The following is a 15,310-nucleotide window of genomic DNA, read 5'->3' as shown; positions in this document are numbered from 1 at the left end:
CAGTTTAGAGTCCTGGGTGTGGGTCATCATTCACTTGGAGTCGTCGACCGAAATCATGTGGGCCTGGCTCACTTTCATTGCCTTCTGCAGGGTGACTGTGATGTCCACAGAGAGCAGTTTGTGGAGGAGGACCTTGTGACCGATTCCGATAACAAATATGTCCCTTAGTGCTTCAGAAAGGTGGTCGCCAAAATCACATGGTGCAGCCAATCTACTTAAATCTGCAGCATACTTAGCAATTTCTTGGCCTTTGGGTCGTCGGTGAGTGTAAAACTGGTAACTGGCTGTGAGGATGCTTTCTTTGGGGTTTAGTTGCTCTTGTATTAAGGTTACGAGTTTCCCATAGCTTTTGGTGTCTTCGCTGGGGCTAGCAAGTCCCTGACAAGGCAATGGATAGTGGGCCCACAACTACTAAGAACATAAGAACAAAAGAATTAGGAACAGGAGTAGGCCTTCTAGCCCCTCGAGCCTGCTCCGCCATTCAACAAGATCATGGCTGATCTGGCCGTGGACTCACTCCACTTACCCGCCCGCTCCCCATAACCCTTAATTCCCTTATTGGTTAAAAATCTATCTATCTGTGACTTGAATACATTCAATGAGCTAGCCTCAACTGCTTCCTTGGACAGAGAATTCCACAGATTCACAACCCTCTGGGAGAAGAAATTCCTTCTCAACTCGGTTTTAAATTGGCTCCCCCGTATTTTGAGGCTGTGCCCCCTAGTTCTAGTCTCCCTGACCAGTAGAAATAACTTCTCTGCCTCTATCTTGTCTATTCCTTTCATTATTTTAAATGTTTCTATAAGATCACCCCTCATCCTTCTGAACTCCAACAAGTAAAGACCCAGTCTACTCAATCTATCATCATAAGGTAGCCCCCTCATCTCCGGAATCAGCCCAGTGAATCGTCTCTGTACCCCCTCCAAAGCTAGTATATCCTTCCTTAAGTAAGGTGACCAAAACTGCACGCAGTACTCCAGGTGCGGCCTCACCAATACCCTATACAATTGCAGAAGGACCTCCATGCTTTTGTACTCCATCCCTCTCGCAATGAAGGCCAACATTCCATTCGCTTTCCTGATTACCTGCTGCACCTGCAAACTAACTTTTTGGGATTCATGCACAAGGAACCCCAGGTCCCTCTGCACCGCAGCATGTTGTAATTTCTCCCCATTCAAATAATATTCCCTTTTACTGTTTTTTTTCCCAAGATGGATGACCTCACACTTTCCGACATTATATTCCATCTGCCAAACCTTAGCCCATTCGCTTAACCTATCTAAATCTCTTTGCAGCCTCTCTGTGTCCTCTACACAACCCGCTTTCCCACTAATCTTTGTGTCATCTGCAAATTTTGTTACACTACACTCTGTCTCCTCTTCCAGGTCATCTATGTATATTGTAAACAGTTGTGGTCCCAGCACCGATCCCTGTGGCACACCACTAACCACCGATTTCCAACCCGAAAAGGACCCATTTATCCCGACTCTCTGCTTTCTGTTAGCCAGCCAATTCTCTATCCATGCTAATATATTTCCACTGACTCCGCGTACCTTTATCTTCTGCAGTAACCTTTTGTGTGGCACCTTATCGAATGCCTTTTGAAAATCTAAATACACCACATCTATCGGTACACCTCGATCCACCATGCTCGTTATATCCTCAAAGAATTCCAGTAAATTAGTTAAACATGATTTCCCCTTCATGAATCCACACTGTGTCTGCTTGATTGCACTATTCCGATCTAGATGTTCCGCTATTTCTTCCTTAATGATAGTTTCAAGCATTTTCCCCACTACAGATGTTAACCTAACCGGCCTATAGTTACCTGCCTTTTGTCTGCCCCCTTTTTTAAACAGAGGCGTTATATTAGCTGCTTTCCAATCCGCTGGTACCTCCCCAGAGTCCAGAGAATTTTGGTAGATTATAACGAATGCATCTGCTATAACTTCTGCCATCTCTTTTAATACCCTGGGATGCATTTCATCAGGACCAGGGGACTTGTCTACCTTGAGTCCCATTAGCCTGTCCAGCACTACCCCCCTAGTGATAGTGATTGTCTCAAGGCCCTCCCTTCCCACATTCCTGTGACCAGCAATTTCTGGCATGGTTTCTGTGTCTTCCACTGTGAAGACCGAAGCAAAATACTAAGCAGAATGGCCCTGCGCTTGTTCGCCAGTTTGGCCGGTGAGTCCCCATCCAGGTCGCTCGCTATGAAGAAGTGTTCTCACCTTTCCACGAAGGCGCCCCAAACTTCCCCACCAGTGGGGATTGTTAGAAGTTGCTGAGATTCGACATGTTGTGTGTGTAGTTCGTGACCTCGTCGCCAGTTATTGTGTATGTAGGCACTCTGTTAATGACTCCGCAAGGCAGGCTATGGCACTTGAACTGTGAAGACTGTAGTCCTTTATTGCAGCTACCTAGAGTGAGGACACCAAGAGGTGAACTCTCTTTTATACTGGGTTACCTGCAATGTGCAGGTGACCCTTAGATCTCCAGCAGCAGCACCCTCTGGTGTACAGGTAAGGTGTATACAGGGTGAAGGTGCATTCAGTGTTACAGTGCATCATAACATTGTTGGTATGCATACATAATAGTTCTAGCTTTGGTTTTGACCTGGGTGATACTTTGCTCAAAGCAGAAATAAATGTCAATGTGATGATTGATTCTGGTCCAAGCACATCAGCAAACAGTCTTGGTGCTTTTGAGAAATTTTTGATAGGTCTGCTTTTAAGGAGATAGGTTGTGCTTTTACATGTATTTTGGGTGACTCTGCAGGCTGAAATTGCTTGTTCTAAATATCCATTATCTTTATATTGATTGATCGTAATCTCCGATACACTTTTTGAAGTCATGATATATCTGTTCCAAATATCCAATTTCTCTCTCTCTCTCTCTCAAAAGTGCTAGTCAAAAGAGATGGAAATTTAACAATTTACTGGTTAAAGACAAGCAATTTCCTTCCTTCACAAAAAAAAAATTGATTATTTCTATTATCAAATTGCTTGTGGTGACATTTCCTTGACCCTGCTGCAAGAGAGAGCCAATCAAGTACTGTAGTCCCTTAAAAGCAGGAATATTATCCCCCAATGTACAGGACTAGGCTGCCAATGATATGTGCAAGTGAGACAGATGTGCAATTACTGAAAAGGTTCATTTTCTATCGTGTTGTTTTTCCCTGAGAAGGGCCATTAGGTAGCAAAAAAAACACGTTGCTAGGGTAAATGTAGAAATTATATTGGGAAGTCTTGAAAACTGGATGATTTTTTTCAGCATTGTAAAGCTTCTGCCCGAAAATTGAATGTTCTGATCCTCCACTGAGCACATTTAAATTGTGCTGCACACGTCAAAAACAAAGCATGCAGGTCTGGCTAGGATCGGCTGCTCTTTTCAAGCTTATTTTCATATCACACATGGTTCAAAACCCTGCTCTAAATTATACACAAGAACAAATGTCAATTAAAATATTTTTTAAGGTCTTACACATGATAGAAATAAACTTAAAAAGCTCTTAATCCTTCACTTTAGCTGTTGCCTTTGTGAATACTGAGGAATAGCTGCTGTTTGGCTTCTATCCTTCAAAATGATGGTGCAGCACGCTGGCTTTAAAGGAAAGCTTCAAGGCTGAAAGCAAGTCACATTTCTTGGTGAAATGAAATGCTATAGTTCATGAACTGTCCATGTGCCACACAGCAGTTAACTGAACAAATTACATGCACACTGGTTGAAAAATATGCATCTAGATTTAAGCAATCAATTTTAGGGCCTATAAATTAGATATGAAAGTGGCAAGTACTTTTACAGATAGAAGCAGCAATAGTCCAGCAATTGTTTTGCTGTAATAGTCCAGGCTTATCCTTCAGGATTGGTTATCTAAATGATTAAATAAACTTGTTATAAGTTTCAAATGACGAATGCTAAATCATAATTCATTGAAACCTCTGTTATTTAAATAAAAGAACGCTACTGAATATTTTTGTAGATATGGCTTAAAAATGTCAAAGATTAATTTCCTTATAAACATTATTTAGTTTTACCAGCACAAAAGACACAACAACTGATCTATATGATTTTTTTTGTGCCCTGTATGTGAGAATGTATTTAGTTAAAAATACTTTACTTACAACAAGAACAATGAAGTAGAAAAACTGGTATATTTTTGAATAATACTTATTTTATAATGCAGGATGCTGTTCTTTAATGAGCTACTAAAACTTAACAGTATTTTCATAGATGTTTTCCACGTCTTTCTCGACCTGTCTGCAGCCTTTAACGCACTCCTCAATCGTCCAGCTGTTATGTAGCCAGAGAATTACCTGCAATGGCTTTTCTTCCCGCTCCTGCAACATTACCTCTGGAGTCCCTCACGTATCTATCCTTGGTCCGCTCCTATTTCTCTTCTAAATGCTGCCTCTCAGCGACATCATCCGGAAACACAATGTCGGGTTCCACATGTGCACTGACGACACACAGCTCTTCCTCACCATGACTCCTCCACTGTCTCTGATTTGCCGCACTAGGACAGGGATTTCACCAACAGAGGCGAGTTTGATGTGGGCGGCATTGGTGCAATGTTGGAAACCCGCTCCGAAGTGCAGTCTGCCCTCTCCCTTCAATCTTCCGTGGCTGGGGCTTGTTAAGCCCGCGCTATGTGTTTCCCGGCCAATTAACTGGAAGCGGGTCTGATGACGTCATCTGGTGATGCATCATCAGCCAATTTCCTTAAAGGGACCATTCCCAAATATTTTTGACAGTTCTTCTGTCAATCCTTTGCAGCATTGAGCTACTGCAAACACTGATAAACACTGCACAACAGTGCACGGCTGCACCCAGGCTCTCTCATGACTCCCTTCAGATGCCTATAGAGGGAGTCACAGCTTACAGGGAGATCCTCTTCCCTTCCCATAGAAAGAAGAGACCTCTCCAGGAGACCAGCCTGATTGCACATTGCACGTGAGGGCACAAGCAGGGATATTGTCTGGAGAAGCTGACTGCAGTGGTATAAACTTTTCAATGATCTCAGTAGATCACAAAACATTACTGCAAAGCCACACTCAACCTCATCTGCTGTGTCACTCATCACATCCCTATCACTCTGCCTTCCATACCCTACCCTGCACTTCTATACTCACACCAACCTACCATGCACCTCCATCCATGCCTCTCTCTCTCCTTATCTACATTATCACTTCACCACCTCACTAGCCACCCCTCACACTCACCCTCACCCTTGTCCAATCATACCAACTAACAATACACAAGGATAGATACTTGGGTCCTTTAGCCAATGTTCATGTACAGTTAATGTTGATGTGTTGTCAAACATTAAAATCTTTATTTTCAGGATTTTGTGTTCTTGGACAGATTTGTGGGCCCCTTTGGAAGTGACTTAGTGAGTTGTAGTGAATTACTACTAGGGAGATCAAGGGGTATGGCGAGAAAGCAGGAATGGGGTACTGAAGTTGCATGTTCAGCCATGAACTCATTGAATGGCAGTGCAGGCTAGAAGGGCTGAATGGCCTACTCCTGCACCTATTTTCTATGTTTCTATGAATGGTGAGACATAAGGGTAGCCTCCACAATGGCGATGAGTGTGAAAGCAATGGGTTGGACATTGCAGGGATGCTTTTTGGTGTTGGTGTGGGGTGGTGCCAACCTGGCGCAACATGTGGCAGTCAGGATGTACGGCGTGAAATGAAGTAAATGTGGCCATGGTGAGGCCATCATTGGCCTCCCGGGCAGCAATGTGGTCGGATGCTGATACCCTGTGTACTGTGCAGCATCAGGTGATTGCGGAGAAGGTTGATGCTGTTGATAGTGATGCTGATATGTTTAGTGATGTTGGAGGCTGATCGTGGTGGGATTCTAAGGACCAAGTTGACATTTTTTCAAGGGCACCGATGCTGCTGGAATAGATAGCAGGTGAGGTTGAGATGATGGAAGCAATCTGTCAATGGTGAGAGAGGTTGCTCCAAGGAGGTTGTTATGTATTTAACCCCTTGCAACATGTATTATCCTACCACCAGAGGGCTTACCTATTGGAGTCCCAAGGGATCCCAGCATCCCTTGGGAGCACTGTATATAAGGAGGACACCCACGAGGTACCTGCACTCTGGAGTCTTATTAAAGGAGCTAAGGTCACACTTGCTCATTTTTCACAGTACACAGTTTATTATGAGCATATCAGAGGCGACAGTGAATTGAGAGTTCACTACAAACACTTCCAAAGTGCATACAGTTCAAAAGTCTCCACTGTTTAATGGGAGCTTTAATACCACTTCTGCAGCCATCAACTAGCCAAAGCAATAATAACGTTTGGGAAAGATGGTCCATTTGTCACAGTTGTTCTTCTGTGAAAAAGACAACTGTAAGAATAAATGCTGGAGGGTATGGCATCTACAAGTTGACTCTGCCTATATCTGTCAATCAAAATTGGTTTTATCATTGAGCAATTCAAGTTGAGCTGTCAGCATCAGAGATATATTAGGCATAAGGTAGGTTACAAATCCATTTGAACATACAGAGCTGTGACTAGCTGTCATCAAAAAACATTTTAAATCAAAATGGATGACTGTCAGTCCTGAACAAAAAGCCCAGCAAGTATGGAAATCTGGAACAAAAATAGAAAATGCTGGCAATACACATCAGATTCAACAGTATTTACGGAGAAGAAAGGGAGGTTCATGTTTAGCATAGGGATTCCTTCATCAGAACTCAAGTTCAGCACTTTCCAGGTTTATTTTATGACTCTCATTTCTACTGGGTGAGACTTGGGCGATTTGCGATAACTCTTAGTTTACTTTTGCATGTTACATCACTAAAATATATTAAGGTGGAAAATCTGCAATTTAGTGGGTCTCTCATAATCAACATTTTAATAACCCCTACTAACCAGAGTCGTGCCATCTCGTTGTACATCACTTAGGCTTGCAAAGCTTTTTTATTGACATAATCTAATACACAGAGACAGAGGGGTCGATTTTTAGTCCGCGAGCAGGTCGGATAGGTGGTGACCTGATCGAGTTTGGTGATCGGACCCCGTTTAATTATGAGTGAGGAGTTGCCAGCATGTCAAACGCTGACAATCAGCTTACTAATTGGGGTGGGGGTGGGAAATCCAGCAGCTCCTCATTGGAGCTGAGCTGGCAATATTGAATTAACGGGGACAGCAGGCGATCATGACATGGGTTGGGGGGAATCGGAAGTTCCGATAGTGAACAGGGCAATTTTTGTGAAGCCGCGTGGAGCATTCGTGCTGACCCCGCAGAACTTGCTATAAGAACCTACCTGGGGCATGTTTTGAGTGACTTCCAGCAATTCCTTTTATGGTTAGGCCGCTCCACGTTGAGTCTCACTGGGTGGAGCTAATACAACATGCCCACCACTAGTTACAACTTTAAATTAAGTCAGTGGACCCCAATTTGCATAGATTAATGAGGCTCCTGCCCATTTCCGCTGAGAGTACTAGCCACCTAAATCGATACCCTCTTGGAAGTCACATCAGGTGGGCCTCGGCGGCAAATCAGCAGTCAGTGTTCTTTTTATGCATTCAACCTGCTTTCAATGAAAAACAGAATGGTAGTGAAGCGAAAATCACCCCAATAGATTCATGCTGCACAGAATGAACCAGTGAACTGTTAAATAAATACCATGTAGAGCCCTGCTCTTTTACCTTGGTACCTTTAAGTGCCCTATCCTAGTTGTGTGCTTATTTTCAATTATAAATGCTGCTGAATTCACCACTGCTTCGGTACACAGTAAAGTGCAGAGCAGCTGAACTGATCATTGTTTAGAAACTATACCTGCATCAGATGTATGCTTCTTAATAAGGCTATTTCACATGAATTAGTTTATTGCAGCAAATGGAAGCATGATTTCTACAGAGCCAAAAGAATTTGACTGATTGGTGTTTTGAGCAGTTCACCCAGTACAGAGCGCAGAGATTGTTACCTAGACAATAGTGCAGTCTTCCTATTTCTCTTTATTTGCTGCATCTCTTTGTTTGATCCACACATCAAGTAAAGTGTTGATGGTACTGGGAGCACTAGCATGGAGAAATGTTCCCAGCTCTCACTCAGTGCCAGAATCAAGTATTCCTGGTGGGCAGTTTTAGAAAGAATTAAAGGCAGGTTAAAGTAGATGCTGCTGCTTCACAGTGCAATTCAATCCCAGCCTTAAAGGAGCACCGGCTCCTGCACCTGAGTAACATTTCCATTTCCCATAACAACAACCCAATGGCTTTTCTAAGCATAATTGTCCTATTAGTATTAAATTATGAAGAGTTAATGTTGTAGAATTTATTGATGGCTATATGGAACTGTCCAAACTCATTTCATGTAGGACAATTAGACTCTAGTCCCATCAGACTGGTTTGAATCCAAGTGAGGCTCCAGAGAGGAGGGTACAATATCCTATAGCACTGTGGCAGTCAGCGCCTTTCCCTCTCTTACTGTTAGTGAAAGTTTACTTGCTTTTCTTTACTTTGATTTTTCCATGGGATGGAATTTTATCCAAGTATGGCTGAAATTTGCTTAATATGTCATTTTCTTAATGCACAATGCATTGGCCTGGAATTTGCGGTAGTAATAATGGCGAGGCTGTCAGTACTTGTTATTACTGGATAAAACTGACAGCAACTTCTGGTGGCCGCACATGCGCAGTTAAACGTCGAAATCTAGAAGTTGCTGTCAGAGATACCCTGCTCCTCCACAGGGTGCATTGTTGCACTCTTCGCAGATGGAATCAACATAGAAATCACTGATTTGGTGTGAACTTCAATTAATTACCTACTATTCCCACTGTTAGGACCGCTAAAAAAATTAAGCCTTATTCAATCAGAAGTAATTGAGTTCTTAACAGCGTACTAAGTCATAATTACTACTGAACAACCTCTGGCCCTGAAAAACTACTACAACTAAGGAGTCTCATACCATCAGAAGAACATTTAAAAATTGCAGATTTATAAAAAAAATTGATTTTTTTTTTAAGTTTGTGTTTAATCACAAGTGTATGTCCTAATCTTTTTTGCTTTCTGTACAATTATTTAAATGTGATTTATATTCCCTGCTTTTTACTTCTTGCTTCACTGTATGTCAGAATTCTTCAATCTGATTGGCCGATCAGCCTGCATGCTTCCTGCCCTGTTGCTCGACACCACAGATTCCCTGTAGAAGGCGCCAAATTCAAACTGGCATCGGAATAGAGGAAATCTGCGCTCGAGAGCTCGCTAAAACTTTTTGGGCAACTTTTTGTGAAGTCAGTAGTATGTTTAAAGTGCATCTTATTCCACCTTGATCTACATGCCAACATATGTTCGGAGCAACATATATATATTGCATATATACATACAAGGCATTTTGCAGCAAAAAAAGCTTTGCTTCAAAGTGTTTCATTTCTGTGTCATTTGCTCCAGTCTTAGGTTACAGAGGTTAGGGTGCAGAGTAAATGGTGGCCTATTTCATAATAGCAGACAAATGTAATTAACATGCTCGTGAAAAGCAAAGTAGCCCTTGGTAGTTACAAGTTCCTCTAATCCCTGTCATATCACAGATTTGCACCTGCTCTTTGTGAAGGTTTAAACTGAGTCTACAATTAGTGTGCTGGCGGGGAGTCTATTCCATAACATCTCCAGATAATCCGATACCTGGGCTCACATGTTAATCTGGCTGCTCCCATCCACCAATGTACAGCCTAGTAGCATCATTTCATATTTATCAAAGTGTGAGACAAGCAGTGGTTGTCATGACAATAGGAAAACTTCAGTCTCCATTTCATAGTTTTGAAAAAGCTAGAGATAAAATGGAAGCTGTCTTTCCTTAGCAAACCCCACTAAGGACCAGAGACATTGGCCAGAGTTTTCTGCTGTAGTGCTTTGATGCATTATCTGGAAATTGGGCACTCCCAGCCCATCATTTTTAAACAAATGGTCCATTTTCTTTCTCGCAGTTTCCTGATAAATGTTTTCAGCTTGCACCAGGAGTGCTGCAGTGGAAAATCTCTGGCACTGTGTCTATGTGAAAGCAGCCAATGCCTTTGTTCATGTCATGTATCTCACATTACTGTATATAACTGTATCTTACCATGCTATACATGACTGTAACTGGACATGACCTGTAACAATAAGCATACCTTACCAACAGGGGTGCACTTGCAGGAGACACTCCATACCTGTCCCACTGTGGTATATAAAGGGAGGTCTCAGGCAAGTGCAGCACTGGGAGAGCTGGAATTAAAGGTGCAGTTCCTGAGTGACCTTGACTTCAGCATGTGTCTCGTGTAAGTCAGTACATTAGAGTCAGGAGCTAACAGTGGCGACGAGTTACGAGATCACAGAATCCACAGAATGGCTACCAACATCTCAGATGAGAAATATAATGCTGGAGACAATTGGGAGGACTTTATAGAAAGGCTCCAGCAAAGCTTTGTGACCAAAGACTGGCTGGGCGACGATAAGGCAGACAAGAGAAGAGCCCATCTCTTGACCAGCTGTGGCTCGAAAACATACGCTTTAATGAAAGACCTGCTGGCACCCAAGAAACCAGCAAGCAAGTCGTTTGAGGAGTTGAGCACACTGGTGAGAGACCACCTGAAGCCAGTGAGCAGCCTACACATGGCCAGACACAGGTTCTACAACTACAGACGCTGTGTGGGCCAAAGCATACTCGACATTCATGGCGGACCTTCGGAGGCTGGCTAGTTCATGTGAGTTCCCCGATGAACTAAGGAGAGAAGTACTGAGAGACTTTTTTATTGAAGGAATAGGCCATGCAGGCATATTCCGAAAGCTTATGGAGACTAAGAACTTGACTCTAGAGGCAGCGGCACTGGTCGCACAGACGTTCTTGGCAGGCGAAGAAGAAACGAGGCTGATCTATACTTCGGGTACGACAACCAACGAGGCATCGGAACAAGGGGTTCACATTGTGAAACAAACAGCGAGCCCCACACACAGACAAAGGCAGGAGAGCAGGCCTTCAACAGTAGACAGTGGTGCCAGAAGCCATCAAAATCAAGGGCCACATGAACGGCCGATCACACCTCATCAACCCACAATGCGAGCAATCAAGAACAGATTGAAAGAAGCTCAAGGGAGATCAGCCAGACGCAGCTCATCCTTCGGAAACAATGGAAACGGTCTGTGTTGGAGATGTGGGGGAAGGCACTTAACCAGGGTGTGTCGATTTCAGCATGCCGTTTGCAGAAACTGCAACTACACAGGGCATCTGGCTCGCATATGCAGAAAAACAGCAGCTCGGCTGGTATACGAATCGGAAGGGTCGGAAAGTGGACCAGAAGACGGTTGGAACAGTGCACGGGACGCCGAGGTACAGCGGGTTAACACGATCAATGTCCACCGTTCTTACACCAAGGTGCCTCCAATTATGATGAGGGTTCTACTCAACGGGATACCCGTCAACATGGAACTGGACACGGGGGCCAGTCAATCCCTCATGATAGTTCAACAATTTGAACAGCTGTGGCCGCACAAAAGCAACAGAACAAAACTCACAAAGATCGACACCAAGCTAAGGACCTCTAAAGAAGTCATCCCAGTCCTTGGCAGCGCCATGCTCTCAGTCACACACAAAGGGATGGTGCACCGACTTTCCCTGTGGAATTTCCCCGGGGATCTCCCAGCCCTGCTGGGGAGAAGCTGGCTAGCAGAACTTAATTGGAAATGGGCTGATGTTCACGCCATGTCGTCAGAGGAACGGACCTCCTGCTCAACAGTTCTAAGCCGTTTTGAACATTTCTTTCAGCCAGGTGTGGGCATCTTCAAAGGGGCTAAAGTTAGAATCTACATCACACAGAATGCCAGACCGGTCCATCACAAGGCTAGAGCTGTGCCTTATGTGATGAGGGAAAAGATTGAAAACGAACTGGACCGGCTTCTGCGGGAAGACATAATTTCTCCCGTGGAATTCAGCGACTGGGCAAGCCCCATCGTCCCCGTCATGAAGCCTGATGGATCCATGCGAATCTCTGGAGATTACAAGTCTACCATAAACAGAGTCTCCCTACAGGACCAATACCCGCTGCCCAGAGCGGAGGACCTATTTGCCATGTTGGCTGGATGAAAACTTTTCTCGAAACTTGACCTCACTTCTGCGTATATGACGCAAGAACTTACCGAAGAGTCTAAGCTACTCACCACCATCAACACACATCGAGGCCTTTTTGTGTACAATCGATGCCCATTCAGCATCAGGTCGGCAGCTGCCATATTCCAGCGCAACATGGGAAGTCTGCTCAAGTCCATCCCGGGGACGGTTGTGTTTCAAGATGACATACTCATCACGGGCAGGGACATCGACTCTCATCTCCGCAATTTGGAGGAAGTATTAAGTCGATTGGATCAGGTAAGCCTAAGAGTTAAGAAATCCAAGTGCCTAGTTCTCGCGCCTGAGATTGAATTTTTGGACAGAAGGATTTCCTCTGATGGAATCCGCCCAACCGAATTCAAAACCGAAGCAATTCGCCTGGCACCCAGGCCCCGGAATGTCTCAGAACTGCGGGCCTTTCTTGGGCTACTCAGTTACTTTGGTAACTTTATGCAGAACTTGAGCACGCTGCTGGAGCCTCTCCACGTGCTACTCAGAAAGGGGTGCGATTGGTTTTGGGGGGATGCCCAAGAACTTGCCTTTAATAAGGCATGCAACCTTCTATGGTCCAAGAGTGTTTTAGCCTTTTTTGACCCAGGTAAAAAGTTGGTCCTTACGTGTGATGCGTCAGCGTACGAGGTCGGGTGCATTTTACAGCACGTCAATGATGCAGGTAAATTGTAGCCCGTTGCTTATGCCTCCAGGTCACTTTCACGGGTGGAGCGCTGGTACGGTATGATTGAGAAGGAGGCGCTCGTGTGCGTGTACGGTGTCAAAAAGATGCACCAATACCTTTTCAGGGCCGAGTTTGCATTAGAAACCGACCACAAACCCCTCACGTCCCTACTATCCGAGTGCAAGGCAATCAATGCCAACACCTCGGCGCGCATTCAGCGGTGGGCACTCATGCTGGCGGCTTACGACTACAGGATAAGGCACAGACCAGGCACAGACAACTGTGCCGACGCGCTTAGCAGGCTACCCCTGGAGACCACGGAAGGGTCCGACGAACAGGACTGTGAGATGGTCATGGCAATCAATGCCTTTGAATCCACAGGTTCGCCCATGATGGCTCGCCAAATCAGAGCCTGGACGACCAGCGACCCCACGTTATCTCTAGTTAAAAGATGCATTTTAACCGGTGACTGGGCAGAGGCTCGCGATGCCTGCCCCGAGGAGGTCAAACCCTTCCATAGGCGCCTGCATGAGCTCTCACTACAGGCAGACTGCCTGATGTGGGGCAGCCGAGTAGTTATGCCCTTACAAGCACCTGGGGATCGTCCTTATGAAGGCCATAGCCAGATCTCATGTCTGGTGGCCTGGCATTGACACGGACTTGGAGCTCTGCGTCTGTCAGTGCACCATTTGTGCCCAACTCAGTAATGCCCCCAGGGAGGACCCCTACGTCCCTGGCCCTGGCCCACCAAACCGTTGTCGCGGGTGTATGTAGACTATGCGGGCCCATTCATGGGCAAAATGTTCCTCGTAATCGTTGATGCATTTTCAAAATGGATTGAGTGCACCATTTTAAACTCGAGCACCACCTCCACCACTGTGGAGAGCCTTGGAACCATGTTTGCAACGCACGGCATTCTTGACATATTGGTCAGTGATAATGGTCCCTGCTTCACCAGCGCAGAATTTCACGACTTTATAGTTGACCACGGTATAAATCATGTTAAGACGGCACCTTTCAAGCCGGCCTCCAATGGCCAGGCAGAGCGAGCAGTGCAAATCATTAAACAAGGCATGCTCAGAATCCAAGGTCCCACGCTGCAGAGCCGCCTGTCGCGATTGCTGCTGGCATACAGATCTCGTCCTCATTCGTTGACTGGAGTTGCCCCCGCGCAACTATTGATGACACGAACCTTAAAGACCAGGCTCTCGTTAATCCTCCAGACATGCATGAAATTGTTGAGGCTAAGCGTCAAAAGCTAACTGAGTACCATGACCGAAATTCGAGGGGGAGGTGGAATGAGCTATGGCCGGGGTCCCAAATGGCTTGCAGGGACAGTAACAGACAAAGAGGGAAACAGGCTACTGGTTGTACAAATGGACAATGGCCAAACCTGCCAGAGGCATGTCGACCATGTAAAAAGTAGATTCACTGATAACACTGAAGAACCAGAGGCAGACTACAATGTGGAACTCACACCACACCTGGTGGACAGACAGGTGGAACAAACTGAGGAAAGGGCAGTCTCAACAGACAGCCCAGGTGAGATACCAGCAATCACACCGAATGAAACAGACAGCCCAGGCAAGATACCAGTAATCACACCGAACGAAAAACAGGCACCAAGGCAAACAACTGAACCACAACTAAGACGCTCCACGCGAGAGCGCAGACCACCTGAGAGACTGAATCTATAAAGGCAATAAGACCTTGGGGAAGGGTGATGTCATGTATCTCACATTACTGTATATAACTGTATCTTACCATGCTATACATGACTGTAACTGGACATGACCTGTAACAATAAGCATACCTTACCACCAGGGGTGCACTTGCAGGAGACACTCCATCCCTGTCCCACTGTGGTATATAAAGGGAGGTCTCAGGCAAGTGCAGGACTGGAGAGCTGGAATTAAAGGTGCAGGTCCTGAGTGACCTTGACTTCAGCATGTGTCTCGTGTAAGTCAGTACATTAGAGTCAGGACTTAACAGTTCAGAAACCAATTAAGTCTAAGTTGCGTTGGGAATCGGAACCACTTATTTGAAATGTTAATATATTTGGATTGACGGAAAATTCAACAAACGATTCTAATTTGTCTGAATGCTGATTCCTTGTCAATTCATGCAAAGAAACACGCCCTGATAATACTTGGGGCCATGAAGAGAGTGGGGGAGGAGGATTACTGAACAGAATATCCTAAGTACGAATTTCCCAGGCATCCTGCTGAAATTAATGGCAGGATGAATGAGAGTGGGGGGTGAATCGGAGATTACGGGGCGGTGGGACAAGTTGGAGATGGTGAGGGTGCGAGGCAGGGTTGTTGCAGATCTGGGGGTGGGGGTGGAGGGTTGGCCGATCATGGGGTGTGTGAAATGGTAAGCTTGTTAGGCCTGGAGGTGACACGCTTGCTCCTCCTGACCCAGAAGCAGTGCTGTAAAGGCACTTATGTCACCTTCTGGCCTCCTTTTCCCGAGCACTGAGAAGCCCGGCCTCCATGAGTTAACAATTAAAATCCTGTTAAAATGAAGGCCC

The sequence above is a fragment of the Pristiophorus japonicus genome, chromosome 4 (assembly GCF_044704955.1).
Source record: "Pristiophorus japonicus isolate sPriJap1 chromosome 4, sPriJap1.hap1, whole genome shotgun sequence".
Classification (NCBI taxonomy): Eukaryota; Metazoa; Chordata; class Chondrichthyes; family Pristiophoridae; genus Pristiophorus; species Pristiophorus japonicus.
This window is presented reverse-complemented; position numbering follows the sequence as displayed.